At 34.9% G+C, this 23,931-nt stretch overlaps 1 protein-coding gene across 11 annotated transcripts in view; it reads right to left on the bottom strand.

The window, feature by feature from the left end:
• The window catches only part of CLOCK (clock circadian regulator), a 120,611-nt gene that overhangs the window by 83,263 nt on the left and 13,417 nt on the right, over positions 1 to 23,931 (bottom strand). For 3 of the 11 annotated variants that reach the window (XM_019640847.1, XM_019640849.1, XM_019640856.1), the window contains one exon: positions 1,423 to 1,553. The exons of 4 other annotated variants lie outside the window; for them this stretch is intronic. The gene's annotated coding sequence lies outside the window, so the exon portion shown is untranslated. Of the gene's footprint in view, positions 1 to 1,422; positions 1,577 to 23,931 lie in introns of those variants that run through there. 4 more of the 11 variants (XM_019640845.1, XM_019640850.1, XM_019640848.1 and 1 more) reach the window with 3 other exon arrangements.

Raw genomic sequence — 23,931 nt, 5'->3', positions numbered from 1 at the left:
TGTCCAGTCACAAAACTATTAATATTAAGTGTTCTAGAAGGACAAGAAAGGTAGATACTAATCATGGTCTTTTACCTCCTAATAAAGGACTTAACCAGCTTGTGTCAGCCTGCAGAAGAGCTCCTTAAGATCATCATCCAAGCATATCCACTGATTCCAAAAGGTACTGTACACCTTCATCCCCAGCATGCTTAACTTTGTTCCACTAAGTCAGTCACCAACTACAAGTTTTCAAATTATGTATTACTACTTTCAATAAATAAATAACAGTCTCCATACATTAGAAAAAAAAGAAACTGTACAAAAGGTATAAATAATCTTTTAAGTGCTTAAGGTACTATGGTAACATTAAAACCTGGTTAAAACTGAGAATACTGTACTAATTTTCTTTCCATATATTGGGTTGTTGGAAAAGTCATAACGTATTTTTTCTGTTTTTCGTTGCAAAAATGTGTCATGACTTTTCCGACAACCCAACACATTCATTTTAGAAGTAATAGAACTGATTCCTCTTGATTTATTTTCTATTTTAAAACAGCAAAAACAGAGAATATGGGTTATACCTTCCAGGATAGAAAAACGTACACGTCAGAGAGAATTGGTACCAACTCTTGCCTCCTTCTAAATTCCTCCCACTCATCTCTTAAACCTTACCATCCAATCTATTGTATAAATACTTCAACTATGGAGAGCAGAAGTCAGCTAATTTATTCTACAAAGGGTAACATAGTAAATATTTTTGGCTTTCTGGGCCCTAAGGTCTCTGATGCAACTACTTACCTCTCCCACTATAGCTTGAAAACAGTCATATACAATATGTCCAAAATAAGAATGGCTGTGTTCCAATAAAGCTTTATTCATAGATGGTGAAATCTGAATTTCATATAATTTTTACATGTCACAAAGTATTCTAATATATTTCCCCCAATCATTTGAAAATGTAAACACTACTCTTAGTTCACAAGTCTTAAAAAAACAAGCAGCAGGCTGGATTTGGTAGCATGCAGACCCCTGATAGACTCACTTGTACGCTGGAGCTGTAGGAGGTAACTGGCCCCTCCTCACCTTAATCAATTGATTCTTTATCTCTAAACCTAAAATCTCACAGGAAATAATTCTTATTCTACTTTTCAGTCACTTGCAAATTAACCTTTCTTTATCTCAGAAAAAAAACAAAAGTTATTTCTTACTTTTGAGCAGTAACTTCGAAAAACTTCAGGAATTGCTGAAAATACATGTGGGTATCATTTATCTTACCAATGAATAACTTTTCATTCCTCCTAAGAATGAAATTCTAAAGATAATTTAAAACTATCAAGGAAGGTAACAGATCATGCCCTAAATATTTTATAATACTTTTTCCTATGCTCAAACCCACTATACTCAATAATTATTTTTTTAGAAGAAAAAAAGATGGCATACCTCTGAGCTCAAAATGAAGACTGAAGGTATCTAGTGAAACTCACCAAGTTTTAAAGATTCATCTAAGAGGAATGCAGAATTTTCCAAAGGCATCTTACACTGTGACAAAATCAGCTTCTAAGTTTCGGCAGCTTCACAGAAAAAAAAAAAATTTCTGTAAAACAAAGACAGCTGTGGAAATAATGTTAAACAAATTCTAAGTAACAATACCTCCAGTATTGTTTTCCCATTCATGTATACAACATTAACTGGGCCCTACTCTGAGCCAGGAATTGGAGATGCAATGAACATGTCAGATCCCATCAACCCCTCTGGGAGCTCAGTCTGTAGGGCAACTCCAAATGGGATGAAAGGCTTTAAGAATCACAAATGATGGTGTGAAGAGAAAGTATGGCAGAGACACAAATCAGTCTGGTGGAAAATGGTAAGAAAAGGCCCCCTTTAGAGGAATTTAATAGGGAGGGGAATTTAATACATGCACGAGTAGGATCTGGCCAAATAAAATAAGGGGAGAGGGGAAAGAAACGTTTCATCCCAAGGGAACAGCATGTTCAAAAGGCCAAAGGTAGCAGAGAATATGGCATCTGTATGGAAGTAACAGAAGTCCAGTGTGGTTGCTCAGAGTGAGAAAAGGGATGAAAGGCGGCATCTCTGAGATGAGATGGGTGAGGGAGGAACATTAGAGGTAAAGCAATTTGCCCTGAGGAAGTCATATGGGGCTGAAAAAGAGCCCATTTTAAGCCTGTACTACTTGACTACAATATACTAGCCATTCTGAAGCTCTTCCTAGCTCCCTACCCTCAAGGATCTGAGAGGGGACCCTTCAAAAGGAAGCTGAGGGTAAGTTCTTGTGGAGGAAGGGATTTTTGTAAGGGCCTGTGGAAAGACTGCCCTGGGCCAAGAGCCAGCCTCCCTATGAATGAATGATCAACTGACCATCAGAGTTCCTGCAGAATGATGGAAAAGAAGTCAATCACAGCACCATTCTCAATTACTAATTATTACTTATCAAGCACTTTACTATATGCAAAGCCATGTTCTAAGTGCTTTACACGTATGAACTAATTCATTTCAAAACATCCCTGAGGCAGGTGCTTTTATTACCCTGTATTTCCAGTATGGTTTTATGAAACAGTCCAATCATGGCCATTAGTTTTTGTTAACAATTAAAATAAAAATTATCAGAATGTTACCATTTCTTACCACAATATTAAAAGCATTTTAAAGAAAAGTACTATTTTAACTATTACCGTATTTCCCCATGTATAAGACGCACCCTTTTTCAAAAAATTTGGGGTCTAGAAACTAGGTGTGTCTTATACAGTGGTTGTAGCTTTTTTTTACTTGCATGTCCCGTTTTTCACGCTTGTTTTTACACTCATACAACCACTGTATAACATGCACCCAGTTTTTAGACCGCAAATTTTTCAGAAAAGGGTGCTTCTTATACATGGGGAAATACAGTAATTAACAAAGCTAAGATACTTTACAACTTATTAATTTGGTTATTTCTTTTTTAACTAGCAGTTCTATTAAGGAAAAGAGTTGAAGAAATTCTGGTCTTGCTCGTTCATTCACTCACTATGACAGGTACTACATAGCCAATGATGAAAACATACCACATTCCTGCCCTAATGGAGTTTTAGTCATTGAAATACAATGAAGATTAATACCCTGTGGCAATTATATTTGTGCAACATATCCTGTTTTATGAATGAATTACGAACCAACAGACAAAATCTAATGCAACAGAAAAAAAACAAAACCTGAAGGGAATGGACTGTGAATAAAAATTTAAAAAATACACGTTAAGAGAGGAAGAAGGGGAAGAATAAAAAACTGCTCTACTGAGGAACATATTCAGGAAAAACGGAAAAATAAAAAAGAGAGCACAGAGAAATAGCAGTAATCAATGCACTATAATGAAGGACCTTAAGGTGAACATAAAAAGCAGATGAATGTTACTCAGCAGAAGATTCAAAACTATAATCTAATGATGAACGGTTAAACCTTAATCCAGCAGTTTTCACACTGGAGAGCAGGTGGTTTTAAGGGAATCAATTTCCAGATCCTTAATTTCCATAACTGCCAACTAGTTACTAGAATATCAAGGTCAGAGCATCCTGCTGGTTTCTCCTTTTCTATACTCTACTTTATAATCCTCCTCCTTCCAGTTCACAAGGGGTCTCACTACAATGCATTTCTCTGAGATGCAGAAACATCCAGAACACCAAAGAAATCATTTGAAATACTGAAATGGGGGGAGGGGGTATCCTTTAATGTAGGTACCATCTAGCTAAGCTGGTCTTGTCTTTCTCTGTCCCATACACTTCTGCTAAGTACAATACCTGACATTTAAAAAAAGATATTTGGCCTCTAAGGGCTGTTAAAACTATAGAAGGTAAGAATAATAAAAACTTCTAATTGGCTAGCCGAGTGGCTCAGTTGGTTAAGAGCTTGCTCAAGAGTGTGAGCTCTTGGAATCTAAACAACAACATAAATGAACAAACAAAACAGAAACAGTCTCATAGATACAGAGAACAAACTGATGGTTGCTAGAGGAGAGAGGGTTTGGGAGGCTGGGTGAGAAAGGTGAAGGGATTAAGTACAAATTGGTAGTTATAAAATAGTTACCAGGGTGTAAAGTACAGTATAGGGAATCTAGTCAATAGTATTGTAATAACTATGTATGGTGCCAGATGGGTACTAGATTTATGGGGGGAGGGCGGTCATTTTGTAAATTACATAAATATCTAACCACTATACTGTACACCTGAAACAAATATAATATTAAATGTCAACTATAATTGAAAAATTTAAAAAAACAATCAATAAACCTCACTAAACCTTGAAAAAAAAAATAAAAAAAATAAAGAGTGCGAGCTCTGAGCAACAGGGTAGCCAGTTCAATTCCCACATAGGCCAGTGAGCTGTGCCCAAGCTGAGCTGCCACTGAGCTGCCAACAGGTGGCAGGATGGCTCAGCTGGTGAGAGCACATGCTCCTAACAACAAGGTTGCCTGTTCCAGATGGTGGGCTACGCCCACCTGCAACTAAAGACTGAACTCTGCACCTTGAGTTGAGCTGTCTCCTGGGTGGCTCAGGAGATAGAGCATGTGCTCTGAATAACGAGGCTGCTGGTTCGACTCCTGCATGGGATGGTGTCTACACCCACCCGCAACTAACTGAACACAGCACGTTAGGCTCAGCAGCACAACTGGACTTGTAGATGAGCTTGCTGGGCCCTCCACAACTAAGATTGAAGGACAACAACTTGGCTGTTCCCCTGCCCCAATAAAACAACAACAGCAACAAAACTTCTGATTAAGAAGTTCACCTGAGAGAAAATGCAATGAAAACAGTGATAATAAATACTGATGACAGTTATAACCTAATTTACCCAGGTAAAAAGCTTATGGTCAGACACTTTACATAATTCACCTAGCACTATTTAGAATTCAAGATCTGGGAAGCATCTTGAATTACAATTCAAGATCTGTAATTTTACCATTATCAGAGAAATGAGTACATTTTATCAATCACCTGTGTCTGTGTCTTAAAGATATTTTGTATGATTTCAAGGAGCTGGGAATAGAGCCCTTACTTCTTTCAAATCCATGTCATATTTTCAAGTAAAAGTAACATACATCTAAGTTAATTTAGTTTTTATATTTTCTTGGGCATTTATTAAGAAAGATTTTTATAAACTTTTGCCAAAAGCATACTGGACACAGTAAATCCATATTTTTTCTACCTAGACAAGTATTTCTCTGCTCAGTTTTTCATTCCTAAATGGATTTATTAGTTATAGATTAATTTTGTAGAAATATATCGCAAATTCTACTGTAAATGATATATTTAACAAAATTATCACTAAATCTTTTGTAATCTTCATACTAGCAGCCCAATATTTTTCTTTTTATTATTTATTTCCACTGAGACCAGTCTTATTCTAACATAATATTCAACCATGAATATATAAATTCCATGAAAGAAGCAGTTCCCTCTGAAGAGATTCATTTATGTTTAGTAATTGTTTATAATAAACAAAATTAATAATATATTTATGTTGTAATAGTAATTATAATTTAGAAGAAATTTTTTTCTTTAACACTTAGGCCATTATTCATGATTAATAAAAATTTTTAATTTCAACTCATATTCGTATTTTGGATGTCCAGAAGCATTTAATTGCTGAAAGAAAAGAACTGCCCAGAATCTCACATCCAGATAAAACATTCTTTAGGAAACAGGAAAATTAAAATTTCCACAAAGGAAGGAAAACTAAAAGAATCTGTCACCAGGAGACCTATACTAAAAGAACGGCTATGGGAAGTTCTTCAAACAAAAAGGAAATGATGAAAAAAGGGATACTGGAACATAAGGAAGAATGGAAAGAATAAGAATGTGGGTAAATACAACAGTCTTTCCTTCTCCTTTTAAGTGTTTTATATTATTTTTTGATGGTTTAAGCACAAATTATGACACTGTGATATGGTTCTCAATGAACGCAGAGGAAATATAAAAGGCAATTATATTAGAAATGGAGGAGGGGTAAACGGACTTAACCAACAGACTGCATTAAGTTATATATACAAAATATAACACCAAGAGAAACCACAAAAAAAGCTATTCAAAGAGATAATCAAAACAGGATAGAATCTTAAAAAAATGTCCAAATTAACGTACAGGCTTCTTTCTCCCTCTCCTACTACAACTGAAAAAGAAGTTAAATCACCAGATACTCTATCCCCAGGCAGGACAAGTGTTGCTCAAGTCTGAACACACTGATGAGTCAGTCACATACTCTAGGGGTAGAATTTTCAAAGCACTTAAGATATCAGCTGAGACATTACTCTCCTACAGTACTGGTGGGAATATAAACTGGTACAAGTTTATGGAAAACAATATATCAATAACCTAACAAAACTACAAATGCTTTTACCCTTTGATCCAGCAATATGGTGGGATATAATGAGTATTTAAAAAATAAAACAGGATAAGAAACAAAAGTCAGAATACAGGACACCCACAGATGGTAAGGGTATTTCCTGAAACTGCTGTTTCAGATATGTGTTGATAAATGGGTACATGTGCACTGGGTCACAACATAAAGTATATTTCTTACTACAAGTGTGGTCCAAGAAGTTTGGAAGCCACTGTTTCAGCTCAAAAAAAAAGGAAAGAAAACAGCCTGAGGCAAAGAGACAAGCTGACACTTTGGGAAGGAAGGGTTCAATTCCAAGAAGTGAAGAAGTGAAAGTGAAATAAGGCATATAAGGAGACAAAGCAAACACAAGGCAGTATGTTACCAAGCTACACACAGTCGAGAAAACAGCCTATCTGGGGGTGAATGCAGGGAGAAGAGGGAGAGAATTTATCTGAAAGGAGCAAAGAAAGAGGAGATCCAGCAGTTTGTTTCCCAGGGTGTTAATTCCTAAAAAGAATTCTAAACATTTTCTGTTTTCCTTAATAACACCATTTTCTTTGCTTATTTTTTAAAGCAAATTTTAAATTCTATATGTTTATATAATGTTCACATTATATTTGTATTGGATAGTGCTAGTCTAGTGCCTGCAGTGCTGCTATTATTCTCTTTGCAGTCATCGGCTGATTTGTCAGAGATGTGAAACATCTTCCGCTGTCATTTTTCTTCTCTTTGCCATTATGAGCAGAAATGAAAATTTCTGAATTCTCAACTGTGTTCAATGAAAACTAAAAGCAGCCTACAAAGACAGTATCTCCAGGCTTCTTTTATAACTTCTTGAAAGATAACGTAATAACTTGGGCAACACACAAAAAACGTAAAAACTGAAAAAATGATGCAATAGTGATGATTTTTTCCATATTCTATCAAGCTTCTACATGATCCCATCATTCTTCTATTAATATTTTCATATTATCTTTTTAGGACAGATGGAAATAATTGATGAGTCATGATGAAATAGAACAGTGTTGAAAGGTAAACGAATATAATTAACTCAGAACGAATTTTATTCAATTTTTTAAAAGTACATTTTGCCTTTCTTCTTTAGAAGACCTCAAAGAAAGGACAATCATGAAATACTAGTCCTCACAAATAGAAATACTCAAAAAAAATTTAAAGTCTAACATTAAATCCAATGGACTGAATACTAAGGTTAAACAAAAACTGGTAAGGGGAATGAATAAATCATTTTTCTTGCATGTCCTGTCAAACTGTATTTCAAGTTGGCCAGAGAGACCTAATTGGTGATGGCTAGTGCTTCAAGAATTTCAGCTAATAAGAACAAAAGAAATAACACAAATAGATGGGCAACAATCATCAATGGATTTTAAAACCATTAGGAGAAAAAGTGATAGTGAATTTCACAATGGGTCATACTGTCATCAATTGAATGCACTAATCAATCTCAGCATCTCCAAAAGTGAGTAGATATTATATACCTCCTGACATAATGAAATATGTAAAAGATATTTATAAAATGTGCTTGTTTAAAAAGAGTCAAACTGGAATCTATGAAACCTTTAGATCATACTCTTAACAGTAGCAACGCCACATCCAAGGAATGAAAAAAATCTTAAATAAGAAATTAAACCTGTTTCTCGCCCTGCAAACTATAATGCTGTATCTGTCCCTGGGTCCCAAGGGGCAGACAATAAAGGAAAAAAAATGTCTAAAAAGGCCCTTTAAGGGAGCAATAATGGGAAGGGGAAAAAAAGGTTGCAAAATACTTACTGCTTTAGATCAAACTTCCAGTTTACATTAACACAGGAAAGAAATTAAGTAAAATTACATCAGGAGGAAGCAATCAGAGAAATCCAGGATGTGAAACATTCTACAGAACTGACCCAGTTTCTTCAGCATGGAGGTGAAAAATGGAAAAGGCTGTGGGGGCTTGTCACTTGTTCTAAATTTAAAAAAGACTAGGAGCCTTTAGTTTTAAAAATAAGGCATGTTTACAGATGAATATGTGGAATATGCTTCAAAATAATATTAGGGGAGTGTGTAAGTGGGTAAGAGTATAGATGAAACAAGACACGTACTGAGTGAATAGTTTTTCAAGCTGGGTGATGGGTAGATGGAATTTCATTATTCTATTCTAATTACTGTTTTATATGTTTTAAATACTCCACGAAAATACAAGCATATGTTATTTTCAGGATGATTTTGCTTTCTTAAGAAATTAGGGTGGAACTATAACACACCGTTTGTTCAAACATTTTCTATCAAGGTGAACTACAAACAGATGTCACTCCTATTCCTAATAAACTGCACTCCGAAAAAAAATAGTACTCAACTAATCAACTGGGATGTATGCACCTCATTTGAATGCTGATTCCAACAAACCAACAATATAAAGGCATTATATGATATTAAGAAATTACCATTAATTTGGTTAGATGGGGTAATGATATTGAGGTTATGTAAGAAAATATGCCTTCTTTTTAAAGAAACATACATAAGTTTTTAGGGGTGAAATGACAATTTCTTTCATTCTTTAAAAAAAAAAGAAACCTGAAAAGGGAAAGATGATGACAAACACCTGTGTTTGCCTCTCTTCCCTTTGGAAAGCCTACTGGTAAGACAGCACGGGAGTACAAAAAGAATAAATCTACAAAAAATGAAAATGTAGAAGGAAGTTACAAAGAGATGAAATGACAGTACATTCTGGAGAACAGAAAGCAGATCCAAATGTATTAACAGGTTAAACAGAACTAAGGAAAGCAAAGTCTGATATTAACGCATATAAAGGGAGGGACCACAGTAGAGGGACTAGTCAGTTATCGTGAGGCTCTAGGCTCAGCGCTATCACGTAAAGAGGCTGAAAACAGGCGACTTAGAAAAAAGCTTCACCTGGCCCTTCTCTGCACCCTTTCCCTGGCCAAGCAAGGCCCAGTACAAGGCCCAGTATCACCCCTAGGTCTCAAACTGCAATACTCTTTTCTAAAAAAAGAAATCTAACGAACTGCTCAGGAAGAAACCATCTCTTCTAACATGGATGTTAGTATCCATATAGCCCATGTCAATATGACAATTAAAAAGCTCCTCAGACTAACAACAGGTTCCATTCACCAGAAGCAATGTGTGACACACAGAGTGTTGTCATGATGAAGGATGTTTTACGGCACACTTTAAAACACATCTTCCCTCAATCATAGCTCACACCGGACTGACTGCACCAAACAAGTTGAAACTTGTCACACACAGTTACTAAGGTTCGAGGTGCAGCTTCCCGTATTAAAGAGCCCTGCCTTTCTATTGGATGGCACTCGGCCGCAGCATTCACCGTATTTTGTGATCACAACAGAAAGGCTCCGTGTCACACATCGCTTCTGGTACGGCAATTTCTGTCAAATAAAAACATTACGGTGTGTCCTCATTCACCTTATTCACCAGATCTGGCACCATGAGACTTCTGGCTCTTCCCCAATGTCAAAATGATTCAGGAGATCGAGGCAGCCACAACAGTGCAACTAGAGTCACTCACAAAAGCGGACTTCCAGAACTGCTTCAGAAAGTGACAAGAAATATGGGATAAGATTGTTCAAAGCAAGGGGGAGTATTTTAAGGAGGATTAATGGCAAGCTGTGTTTTACTGTAATAAATTTTTATTTATTTAAATATTCACTGTATGTTTTGATCACATGTTGTATGCACGAAGAATTACCAGCTTTTTCAATCAGATGTGGCAATTAGAAAACAAATCCACCTATACAACAAGAATGGAAACACACTGCAGCTACTTAAAATAATCAAGATAACCCTTTAGCAATAAACATGAACCAAAAATAAGAATTCCCCAAACCTTCAAAGAAAAAAGAGCAGCTAGAAAAAAACCCAAAATAAATAAGTAGATCAACTAACCCCAGAAGAATCATAGATTACTCAGGTTACAGAAGAAAACTCAAAAAAACAAAATATCCTCAAGACACTCCTGAAGAAATTGCATTCAACACAACAAAAATGGAATGCTGTACATTTAACAAACAATACAGATTTCACTGCACCAAGATCTGTTATAAATGCTTTATAAATATGAACTCATTTACCCATAAAAGTAATTGTCCTCATTACAGACATTCAGAGAAAGGCGGGAACATACACTGTATTTGGCCGTGTATAATGCGCTTCCATGTTTTTGGCCCAATCTTTCAGGAAAAAAAAATCTTTCATTTTAATTCTTTAATTCAAATTGTTGTTTACATTTAGGTACTTGTTTTTTTGTATTATAAAGGAATTTTAGCATTTGGTTTTTAACATATTATGGGACAAAAAAATTTATGTAACAAATAATTACAAGACACATGCACAGATACAAGGTACAAGAAATTTTATGTACCGCTAACAAATTTACAATATTTACACATCATAGAAGGCCAAGAACTCTTCATTGTTGCAAATTCGTCTTAAATTCAACAAAACGAATGACATTATTCCAAGGTATTATTTTGCATATGGATATCGTTATTGATTTCTACAGTTACACTTTTAACTCATAAGCATAAGTAAAATAATTAAAAACATTTATATAAATACAGCATTAGTACTACTCATGTGTAATGTGCATCCTTATTTTTCCCTCACAAATTTGGGCAAAAAAGTGCACATTATACACAGCAAAATACGGCAGTTAAAGGAACCTGTCAGAATACAGAAAAGGCAAACACAGGAAACACAAAAGAAGAGATAAAAGACATAAGGAATCAATCCAGAAAGTAAACATTCTACTGGTGAGCATTCCAAAATGGGAGAACATTAAAAAAGAAAAAAAAGAAAGAATATCAAATAAATAATAAATGAACATTTCCCATACCTGAAGAAAAACACATTTCAACTGAAAAAGCCTATCAACTCCAGAGTCCAGATAGATTGACAAAAACAAAGTATAACTACACATATAACTATAAAATTCCAGAGCTCCAAGGATAAAGATAAGAGATTAAAGATTACAAAGAGAGAGGGAAAGAGTCATTTACAAAGTACCAATACTCAAGAGTAGCATAAGACTTCTTACCATCTTGATCAAACTGAACAGAGCCAAAACCCTCAAGTTTTCAGGGAAGTTTAATTTGCATCTAAATTTCTACACCAGGCAAGCTATCAAGCCATTAGGAACCAGGCCAAAGTCATTTTCAGATATGCAAAACATTTTCATCTTAAGTACCCTGTATACTTAATTTAGAATACATTCCAGCAAAAAAAGGAAAATGCAATAAGAGAGAAAGAAGTTGGATCTAAGAAACAGTCACTGTAACACAGAATTACAGTGAAGGAGTATCTCAGAATGACAACTATACAGCAGGCTTCCAACCCATCAAGGCTGAGGGAGGAAGGAGAAGGGCTCTAAGAGGGAAAACAAGGGAGTCCGTTTAACAAACAGCTACCATGATTCAAGCAGGAAACATCTGAGGATATGGTGAAGACACATTTTTCTGTATCAAAGAAAAAAGGCAATTACAGATTTGCGGGGGGTTCGGAGTGAACAATATTAGGCAAACTAATCAGAATATAAAGTTAGAATATAAACCAAACCAGTGGCATGATTTTGAACAACTTATGAACTACAAAGATAACCAATCTTACATTGATATCAAATATTTTATTTTTTGAGTTCCATTAGCATCATGACTTTGGAAAGAGTAGGAAAAACAACCCTAGCTCAGTAATTAACTGTAGTTTATTGTGTTCAACTTTTAAAATCAACCTACTGACAAGCCTGAACGTCTTAATTCTCATTACAAAACAGAACATAAATGTTATCAACCCGGTCAAATACAAAAGAAAAGGTAGGAATCAAAGTGAAGGAATAGAAGAGACAAGATGGAGAAATGAATACAGGTCCTATCCTTATCTTACATAGCAGGGTTTAAAATATAATCTCAAAGAAGTTTAAATATTTTATTTACAGTTGTCAAGGTACTAATAAAAGAAAATAAAAGTTTTGAACTTTGGAATGAAAGGAGAAGACTGGAGATTAAGGACAGCATAAGTTAGCTAAATCCTCCTATCTTCCTTAGCAAGGAGTCAAGAGAATACCTTGAAGTTAATTAATCAAGAAATATAAGCAGGGGCAGCCAGTTGGCTCAGTTGGTTAGAGCGCAGTGCTCATAACAACAAGGTTGCTGGTTCGATCCCCACGCCATCCACAACTAGATTGAAACAACTACTTGACTTAGAGCTGATGGGTCCTGGAAAAATACACTGTTCCCAATAAAAAACAAACAACAAACAAAAACAATTTGCTATTTAAAAAAAAGAAATAAATATAAGCAGATCCCAACCAAGAAAAATCTGGAACCAGATGGCTTCACAGGAAAATTCTCCAAAGCATTTAATAAAGAATTAACACCAATCCTCCTTAAACTCTTCCAAAGAATTCAAACCCATTCTATGAGGTGAACATTACCCTGACTCTAAAACCAGAAAAAGACACAATGAGAAAACTATAGACCAGCGGTTCTCAACCTTCCTAATGCTGTGACCCCTTAATACAGTTCCTCATGTTGTGGTGACCCCAAACATAAAATTATTTTCGTTGCTACTCTATAACTTTAATTTTGCTACTGTTATGAATCATAATGTAAATATCTTTTTGTTTTCCGATGGTCTTAGGCAACCCCTGTGAAAGGGTCATTCGACCCCCAAAAAGGTCGCGACCCACAGGTTGAGAACCGCTGCTATAGACCAATATCCCTGATGAATATTGATGCAAAAATCCTCAACAAAATACTAACAAACCAAATTCAATGGCACATTAAAAAGACTTTATGTACCATGATCAAGAAGTATAATGCAAGGATAGTTCAACATATGAAAATTAATCAATGTAATACACCACTTTAAGAGAATAAAGAGGAAAAAACAGATGCAGAAAAAGCACTGACAAAATTAAACACCCTTTCACAATAAAAACACTCAATAAACTAGAAACAGAAGAAAAGTACTTCAACATATTAGAAGCCACATGAATCGTCCACAGCTAACATCATACTCAACAATGAAAAACTGAAAGCTTTTCCTCTAAAACTACGAATAATAAGGCAAGAATGCCCACTATCATCACTTTTTTTCAACATACTGCTGGTAGTCCTAGCTAGAGCAATTAGGCAAAAAAAAAAAAAAAAGAAAGAAAAGGAATCCATATAGGGAAGGAAGTAGTAAAAAATTACATCTGTTTACAGATGACATGCTCATATATAGAAAACCATAAAGATATCACATCCACAAAAAAACTTGAAGTGATTTCAGCAAAGTTGCACAATACAAAATCAATACACAAAAATCAGTTTTGTTTCTATACACTAACAACAAACAATCCAAAAACAAAATTAAGAAAACTGCATTTACAATAGCATCAAAAAGAATAAAGTACTCAGGAATAAACTTAACAGAGGTGGAAAACGTGCACACTGAAAACTACAAATCACAGCTAAAAGAAATCAAAGATACAAATAAATGGAAAGATAAGTCCATTTGTGAATTGGAAGCCTTAGTACTTTTAAAATGTCCGTATTATCCACAGTAATCTATATATTCAATGCAATCCCTATAAAAATCCCACTGGCATTTTTTGCAGAAATGGAAAACAGCATCCTAAAATTCATATGGAATCTCAAGGGACTCTGAATAGCCCAAAAAAAAATCTTTAAAAAGAACAAAACTGGAGGAATTACACTTCCTGATTTCAAAATATACTACAAAGCAACAGTAATCAAAACAGTGCAGTGTTGGCATAAGGTATAGAATACCAATGGAACAGAATAAAGAGCCTAGAAATAAACCCTCATGAATATGGCCAAATGATTTTCAACAACAATGACAAGACTATACAATGGGGAAAGCAGTGTCTTCAACAAATTGTACTGGGAAAACTGGATATTCACATGTAAAAGAATGAAGCTGGACCTTTGCCTTCCACAATATGCAAAAATTAACTGAACATCGATTAAAGACCATATATGATTCAGTCTTCGTAAGTTATACATCTCTAGAAATTTATCCATTTCTTCTAGGGTAAGCAATTTGTTGGCATATAATTGTTCACAGTAGTTTCTTATGGTCCTTTGTAGTTCCGTTCTCAGTTGTAATGTCTCCTCTTTCATTTCTGCTTTTATGTATTTGAGACTTTTCCTTAGTCTAGCTTTTAAAGGTCTGTCAATTTTATCTTCTCAAAAACCAGCTAGTAGTTCCACTGATCTTTTATATGTTTCCCTGGTCTCCATTTCCTTTATTTCTGCTCTTTGTTCCTTCCTTCTTTCTGCCAACTTAGTATATCCTTTTTCTAATTCCTTGAGGTGTAGTTCGGTTATGTGACTTTTATTTTTTTTGTTTGTTTCAATTCTGGTCTTTATTTTTTTTGTTTGGTTGTAGTTTTAGTTTTATTGAGATGTTATTAACATATAACATGTACAATTAACGTGTACAGTGTGATTAGATACATGTACATATTGCAAAATAATTACAATAAGGTTAATAGCTCTGTCCTTTCACATAATCAATTTTTTATGTATGTGGTGATAAGATCTACTTTGTTAGCTTTCAAGTATACAGTATTGTTAATTATAATCACCATGCTGTGCATTTGACTCCCAGATCTTATAGCTGGGAGTATGTACACTTTGACCAATATCTCCCCATTTTGCCCAGCCCCTAGTCCCTAGCAACTATCATTCTATTCTACTTCTACGGATTCAGCTTCTTTGAAAGTCATCTTTTGTGTTAGCTTCAGAGTTTAGCAAAAACCTGCCTGGATAAGAAAGCTTGAAAGTGATGACTTTCCCCTTGTCTTTTTTTTAAAGTTTCACAATTATAATTGACATTCAATATTATACTAGTTTCAGGGGTGCAGAATAGTTAGACATGTATATAACTTACAAATTGATCCCAGTTAAGTCTAGTATTCACACCATACAGTTATTATAATACTACTATTTTCTATATCGTACTTTACAATCCAGTGACTATTTTGTAACTGCCAATTTGTACTTAACCCCTTCGATCTTTTTTCTTAATCTAGGCATTTATCACTATAAACTTCCTTCCTAAAACAGCTTTTGCTGCATCCCATGTTTTAGTATATTGTGCTTCCATTTTTGTTGGTTTCAAGGTATTTTCTAATTTCCCTTTTGATTTCTTTAACCAATTGATAATTCAGGAGTGTATTATTTAACTTGCACACATTTGTGAACTTTCCAGTTTTCCTCCTGTTACTGATTTTTGGTATCACATCTGTTATTGATTTGCAGTATCACACTATTGTAGCTGGAAGAGATACTCGGTATGATATCAATCTTCTTACATTTCCTAAGACTTCTTTTGTGACCTAACATGATCTATGCTGGAGGGTGTTGTGTGCTTGAAAAGAATGTGTATTCTGCTGCTGTTGGGCAGAATGTTTTGTATATGTATGCTAGGTCAATCTGGTCTAAAATATATTTTATGTCTAGTGTTTCCTAATTGATTTTCCATCTACATGACCTATCCATTGTTGAAAGTGGGGTATTAAAGTGCCCTACTATTACTCTATAGTTGTCTAAGATCTGTTAGTTTTTGCTTAATATATTCAGGTATTTCAATGTTGGGTGTGTCTATATTCACAGTTATATGTTCTTAATGAATTGGCCCCTTTTTTATTATACAATGGCCTTCTTTGTCCCTTATAACAGTGTTTGATTTAAAGCCTATTTTACAGCTACCCCTGCTCTCTTTGGTTTGCGTTTGCATAAAATAGCTTTTTCAATCCCTTCAACTTTCAGCCTACATGTGCCCTTTAAAGGTGGCATGAGTCTCTTGTAGGAAGCATATAGTTGGGTCTTTTTTTTTTTTTAATTCAGACAACCACTACATGTCTTTTGATTGGAAATTTTAATACACTTAATTATTGACAGATAAGAACTTACTAATGCCATTTTATTAATTGTTTTGTGGTATTTTGTACTCCCCTGCTCCTTTCTTCCTCTTTTGCTGTCTTTCTAAATTGATTATTTTTTGTAGTGGTATGCTTTGATTTCCATCTTTATCTTTTATGTATTTTTGCAGATTTTGATTGTGGTTGCCATGAGGTTTACGTAAAACATCTTATAGATATAACAGTCTATCTTAAACTAGCAACTTAGATCATATACAAAAACTCTACTCTTTTACTCCCCATGTTTGTTTGTTTTATATCATAATTTACCTCTTTTAAGATTGCATATCCATTAATAAATTATTGTAAATATAGCTGCTTTTAATACTTGTCCTTCAAACCTTTATATTAGAGTTAAGTGATTAATATACCACCATATAACAGTATTAGAATACTCTGAAATTGATTATGTACTTACCTTTAACAATATGATCATATTTTCATGTTTTTGTGTTACTAATTAGCATCCTTTCATTTTGGTTTGAGAAACTCTTTTCAGCACTTTTTGTAAGGTAAGTGTAGTTGTGATAAACTCTTAGCTTTTATTTGGGAAAATTTCCTTCATTCCTAAAAAACAACTTTTCTGGGTAAAGTATCCTTGGTTGGCAGTTTTTTCTTTTTTTCTTTCAGCACATTGAATAGATATCATCCCACTTTCTCCTGGCCTGCAAACTTTCTGCTGAGAAATCTGCTGGTAACCGTATGGGGGTGCCCTTACATGTAAGGATTTTTTTTTCTCTTGCTGCTTTCTAAATGTTGTCCTTGATTTTAAACAGTTTTATTACAACTGTCTTGAAGAAGATAATTTTCAATTGAAATATTGGAGTGACCTATTAGCTTCATGAACTTAGATGTTCAAATATCTCTCCAGATTTGCGAAGTTCTCAACCATTATATCTTTAAATTAGCATCCTGATCCTTTCTTCATCACTTCTCCTTCTGGGACTCCAATAATGAGTAGGCTATTTCTTTCAATGGTATCCCATAATTCACACAGGATTTTTCACACTTTCTCACTCTTTTCTTTTTGTATCTCTAGATGATTTCCAGTTACCTGTCTTCTCATTCACTGATTTCTTCCTTCTTTCTTCTGGTTGGTCGAGTCCACAGTTGAAGTTCTACTGAACTCTTCAGTCACTGTATTCTTCAACTCTAGGATTTGTTTTTGTTTCTAATGGTTTTTATTTCTTTGTTGGAACTTCATTTTTTTCTTTGTAGTTCACTGAATTCCTTTAAGAAGATTATAAGTTATTTGACAGAGTTCACAGACCTCTATTTCTTTAGGATAACTCATTAAAGTTTTGTTAGTTTCCTTTGGTGGTGTCATATTTTCCTGATTACTCATGATTCTGTGGCCTTGTGTCGGTGTCTACACATTTGAGGAAGGAGGCAACTCTTCTAATCTTCACAACATGTTTCAGCAGGCAAAGTTCTTCACCAGCCAGCCCGTCCAGGGATTCTCTGTAGGCCATCAGGTAGTGTCTATAGGCAAGTTTGCTGCTGGAACCACTGGGCAGACAGGTGTGGTGCCTGGGTCAGCAGCTAGGCAGGCCTGGCATTTGCATAATCATGGGTCATCCTAGAGACTGGGTTTACTGATTCAGGCCTACTGCTTGAATCTGTGGTGATGGGCCTTGAACCTGGTTCTGCATGGATGGACATGGATCCTGGGTCCAGAGACCAACCAGGCACTGAGTACAATAGGGTGGGCCCAGCATCTGGATCCATGGGTGCTGGTCCAGTACTGGGATGGGCCAGGAGCCTAGTTTCACCAGAGCTGGCCTGGAGCTAGGGCCACAGGGAACTGCCTGGTGCTAGGGTAAGCCTGGCATCATTGGCCATGGGAGTCAGCCTATAATCTGGGGCTTTGGGGGCTGGTATGGCACTAAGATACGCTGTGAGCCTACATCCATGGGGGCTGGCTTGGTGCTGGGGTGGGCCAGGAGCCTAGGTCCATAGGAGCTGGTCTGGAGTTTAGGTCCACAGGGGCCAGCCTGAAGATGGGGTGAATCGAGGACCAGGGCCACAGTAGTCAGCCTGGTACTGGGCCCAGCAGGGAGTTCAGATTCACAGGCACTGACTGGGAGCTGGGGACTACAGGAGCTGTCCAGGGTCATGGGAGCAAGTTGGTGCTGGGATGTGCCAGTAGCCTGGAGCAACAGGAGCCACCTGGAGCAATGGGAGCCAGCAGGTACTGAGGTGAGCAAGGAAACTAGGTTTACAGAGCCTGCTGGGAGCTTGGTGCTAAAGGAATTGGCTAGCACCAGGATGGGCCAGTAGCCTGGGTTCACAGAAGCCCATCAAGTGCATGGGACCACTGAAGCTGGCAGGCACTGGGGTGAGAAGGGGTCTAGGTTTGCAGGAGCAAATTTGATATTTTGACAGAAGATGATCATTAGAAATTCCTATGCTGCCATTTTGCTCTAATGATGAAATCTTATATATTTTAATAAAATGTATCAACTGCTAATCTTTAATAACTAAGAATTTTAGAGACTTAAAAATTAAGTTTGAACATATGATTTAAATCCTATTACTTAAATAAAATGTGTATGACCAACTAAAGTTGTCAGAGCATTAATTTTCGTAAGTGGTTGATTAGTAGTATAAGTGAGAATTCTCAATCGGCACAAATTAGAGTATATTATACTTCCATTTATGGTACAGTGTCCCAGTGGTGTGAAAGTTACTCTCACACTCCTTAAGGAGTTTAGCATCTAACTGGATTATATAAAACTAAATATTCTTTTGGTTGTACACATAAGAAGATAAATTCCCAGGCTATTATATGCAATAATGTTAAAATATTTGCTAAATATATGAGTATATACGTGGTCTGACAATTAAGTTCGTAAACTTGTTCCGACAATGTTCCTAACCTTTTTTGATATCAGAGGGATTATTCATTATGAATTTGTACCAACTGGACAAACGGTTAACCAAGTTTACTATTTGGAAGTGCTGAAAAGGCTGCATGAAAAAGTTAGACCACCTGAACTTTTTGCCAACAATTCATGGCTCTTGCATCACGATAATGCACCAGCTCACACGGCGCTGTCTGTCAGGGAGCTTTTAACCAGTAAACAAATAACTATTGGAACACCGTCCCTACTCACCTGATCGGGCCCCCAATGACTTCTTTCTTTACCCGAAGATAAAGAAAATATTGAAAGAAAAACATTTTGATGACATTCAGGACATCAAGGCAACACGGCAACAGTTCTGATGGCCATTCCCAAAAAAAAGTTCCAAAATTGCTTTGAAGTGTGGACTAGGTGCTGTGTGGGTGCATAGCTTCCCAAGGGGAGTACTTTGAAGGTGACCATAGTGATATTCATCAATGAGGTATGTAGCACTTTTTTCTAAGATGAGTTTGCGAACTTAGTTGTCCAAACTTGTACTTGCATAAATATAAATACTGATATACATCAATAGTTTCTGCATTAAGTCATGTTCAAAAACTAATTATTGAGTATACTGAGGCACTATTTTGGGTAGTAGGCTTATTATCACTGAGCAAAGTCCCTACCATTAGAAACTTATAACTTAAGTTAGAAATGTAATATTTTCATTTTTAGTCTTATAATATCTATAAAAAGTACTCACTATAGTAACATCATTAGGACATCCAAAATCTCGGAGCTTTTCAACAAAACGTAGCAAAGGAGTCCTAAGAACAAAGAGATGACCTTCTCTAATCATATATAGGCATATGGATTGATTACATAGAATAAGTACTTGTTTCAGGTTGGGTATTATTCCAATGGTGCTTCATCACTCTTGCTGCATAATGTAAACCATAATTATTAAAGTAATTATTTTAGTGCTGGTAATAATGTAGCACAACCTAGGTTAAGTGGCAAGCAAATTTAAAGAACATTTCATTACTAATGAATTTTTTTAAAACATGCATGTTTTAGGACATAGTCAAGTAAGAAAATATCAAGGACTGATGGAAAAGCAAGATTTTAGAATATATCTAAACAAGTATCCAATCTCCTACACCTTTAGCAGGCACTTTGCAAGTGATTTAAGAATAACCATAAAGATCTTTAGTCATTAAAATGATTTAAATTACATTCCAAGGCAGAAAAATGTACTGATATATTTGTAAAATATTTAAATTTTAAATGTTGAAAAAAGTATTTGGAAGCTAAGACTTTTATTTTAGATCATTATTAAAAAAATTAGTACAACATATACTCTGAATCTTCCACTTAATTGGGGATTTATTTTCGGCCTTTTTGAGGAGTGCTGTGTAATGCTATTCCTCTAAGCTAAGTGTTTAGATTTAATCCCTATATGTTTAATTTTCTTATTCATGTGTAAAGCTTATCTGAATCATCAGACTACAATACACTGACAATTTCAGAGTGTCAAGCTGTAAAAACTGCCTTGGCCAGTCTATTTGGGAAATTGGAAAACAAGTATTGCATTCATTAAACAAATAACATTGTATACCAGTCTACATATATGCTTTCAAGTAATATTCTCAGATTACAGGGCAAAACCTCTTTCTCTTTTGCCCTAACCCTTATCTACACTTCCTCTCTCACAGTGATGCTTCAATAGGAGGTAATATTATTTCTGGAAACAGATCACAACAGCAAGAGGTTGTGAATAATGCAATATAAAGTGACACCTTAAATAACTAGTACCTTCAGTGTGTAAACAGTAAATTTTCATATAATTATTTATCATGTCCTTGTATTCTCTAGAAATTCCAAGAGAAATTGCCTTTGAAATATATCATAAGTCCTTAGAGGCTGTGAGTATAGGTTTTGATTTTTATTTCCTAGACCATATGGGCCTTTTCATTGTTTGAAAATGTTTATTTAAAGTCTTAAGGTGTTCCCTATATTTTATGTGACTCTTTTATTGACTACTTAAATCAAATTAAATATTTTTGTCAGTTAAAGTAGTATATACCCAACATCACAGAGAACTGCTTGCTATCCTCATTTAGAAGTCAAAGAGAAGACTTGGCTACTGGTACCTGAAAAAAAAATTTTAATACTTTCAGTATAAATTAATTGTAATCAAATAAATATAAAGTGAACTACTTTTTGGGGGTTTTTTTCCCCTTATACAATGGAATGAAATTACACATATCATTTATTAGGTAAGAAACTATTGTGCAAAGATAGTTTCTAGGCTGCTCTTATTATGTTTATATATCCTATCTGTTTCTTAAAACTTACATACAAGTATTATTGATGTAATAAATGCACACAGCTTTAAAAAAAAAAATCTAGTGCAAAAGGCTTGTAATAGAAAGGCAGTCTGCCCAACTGTCCTTACCTACAGTCCTGTTACCTAGAAACAATCACTTCTACTTATTTGTAGTTTTTTTATTTATCTTTATAATTGTAGATAACATCTCGGTCTCTCTTGATTAGCTTCACATTGTGTACTGACTCTTAGCTAGGAAAAGGTTTTAATTCACTTACATTGTCTTCACTCTACTCTCTCTTCTGATTATTCCAATGGCAATCAATCCCATTAAGAACTTCATACATGGCTAGTAAGACTGAGAAACTGAATTTTAAACTGGTAGCTAGTGGCTACCATATTAGATGGGCAGCTCTGAATTATTTCTACCTTTAGGGATGCACTGAAGTTTTTCTTTATGATCTAGTATTACAATCAATTTTTGTATATGTTCTATAAGTGCTTGGAAAGAAGGTAGTGTCTCTACTTTCAAAGTACGATTCAATTTACCCATCAAATTTTACTTATTAATTGGGCTATTTAGCTGTTCTATAGCTTTAATTTTTTGTTCATTTGCTACACTCTAAGAGAGAACCACTGAACTGTTCTACCAGTAAGGTTTTTCTGAATAAGTCTCCAGTATCCTTTTTGCCTTTTGAATATTAATGCTCCATTATCTTAAAAAAATATGTGCTATTTCGCAGTTGTAAATTATAACCTTACGGTCATAAAGTATCTATCTTTGTCTCATTTAATTCCATCTTCTCTTCACTTTCTATTTTACATATAGTTGTTATTCTAATAAGGTTTTGATTTTTGAACAGTAGACACTCTTATAATCATATCCATATATAATGAACTTATTCGTCTTCTATTCCTTCACATATTACCTATCAGTTCTCTACTATAAGCTATGCTAAGAAATGTTCATTTTTCCTCCTCCCTTTCTTATCACTAGATTTCAACCAAAAACATGATCTAAGTGCTTACCTTTCTATTGTTAGGTACACTGCTATTACAATACTTGTTGATTTTAAATACTCCTAGTTATTACATAGGAGGCAACTGGCATACTTGGCACACTTATTCAAGTGCCACCTTTCCTCCCCTTTCCTTCTGAAATTGTTAGTTGTTCCATTATTAGGGTACATAGCAGATTAAGGTCTGCTCAAAATATCAACTTCTCAACGAAGACTTCTCTGTCCACTCAATTTAAAATTGTAAACCCTTCCCTTCCTCTCTCCCCAATCATGATCCAAACCCCCTACATCCTGGTTTTTTTTTCCATAATACTAATGGCTAGTACTAACGTATTTTTAACTCATTAGTTGCTCATCTGGATTCCCCTGGTTGGAATGTAAACTCCTCAAGGGCAGAGCTTTCTGCCTACTTTGTTCAATGATGTAAAACATTAGCAACTAGAACAGTGCCTGGCACATGGTAGAGGCTCAATAAGTACTTGCTGAATGAACAGGATAAAGTCCTCTACTAAAAGTATATTCAAAAACTTAGAGAAATTACAGGCCTAACTGATGCAGGGGTTTATTGTATTTGCAGATCAAAAGACAGTATTGTTAAGATGTCTAATTCTCCCTAAAATGATCTATATGTTCCATACAATGAATCACAATCCCAGGAACCATTTTTACATAAAATGACAATTTTTACATTTATATGAAAGGAATCTAAAAAAAGCCAAACAATTTTGAAAAAGAAGCACAAAGTTGAAGAACTTCCATTACCAGATTTAAAGCTACAGTGATCAAGACATTAAAGTATTGATGTAAGGACAGACATATAGTTCATTACATAAATTAGAAAGTGCAAAAGAACACCTATATTGTTAACTGATTTTTTACAAAAGTGACAAGGTAATTCAGTAGAGAAAGGATAATCTTTTCTCAACAAGTGATGCTGAAATAACTGTATGCCTATATGGAAAAAAAAATTTTTTAAAGACTTGCAACCTTTTCTTCATACCATATATAAAAATTTAAAATGAATCACAGGCACAAATATAAAAGCTAAAACTATAAAAATTCTGTATTAAAACATTAGAGAAAATCTTTGAAATAAGCAAAGTATTCCCCAGGATACAAAAAAATATGAAGCATGAAAGAACTGATCAATTGCATTTCATCAAAATTCAAACCTTCTCTTCCAAGACACAATTAAAAAAATAAAAAGGGGAGCCATAGATTGGAGGCAATTTTCACAGTTCTAATATCTGATATAGGCCTCCTATCAGAATATATTAAAGCAAAAAACTCCTATATCTCAATAATAAGCACAAAAACCCAATTTCTTTAATGGGCAAAAGATTTGAGCAGATACTTCACAAAAAAAATATATACAAATGACCAATAAGCACATGAAAATACGCTCAATACCATTAATCATTAGGAAAT

The sequence above is a fragment of the Hipposideros armiger genome, unplaced genomic scaffold (assembly GCF_001890085.2).
Source record: "Hipposideros armiger isolate ML-2016 unplaced genomic scaffold, ASM189008v1 scaffold_53, whole genome shotgun sequence".
Classification (NCBI taxonomy): domain Eukaryota; kingdom Metazoa; phylum Chordata; class Mammalia; order Chiroptera; family Hipposideridae; genus Hipposideros; species Hipposideros armiger.
Note: the sequence above shows the minus strand (reverse complement) of the source record. Positions and strands in the feature narration are given on the sequence as shown.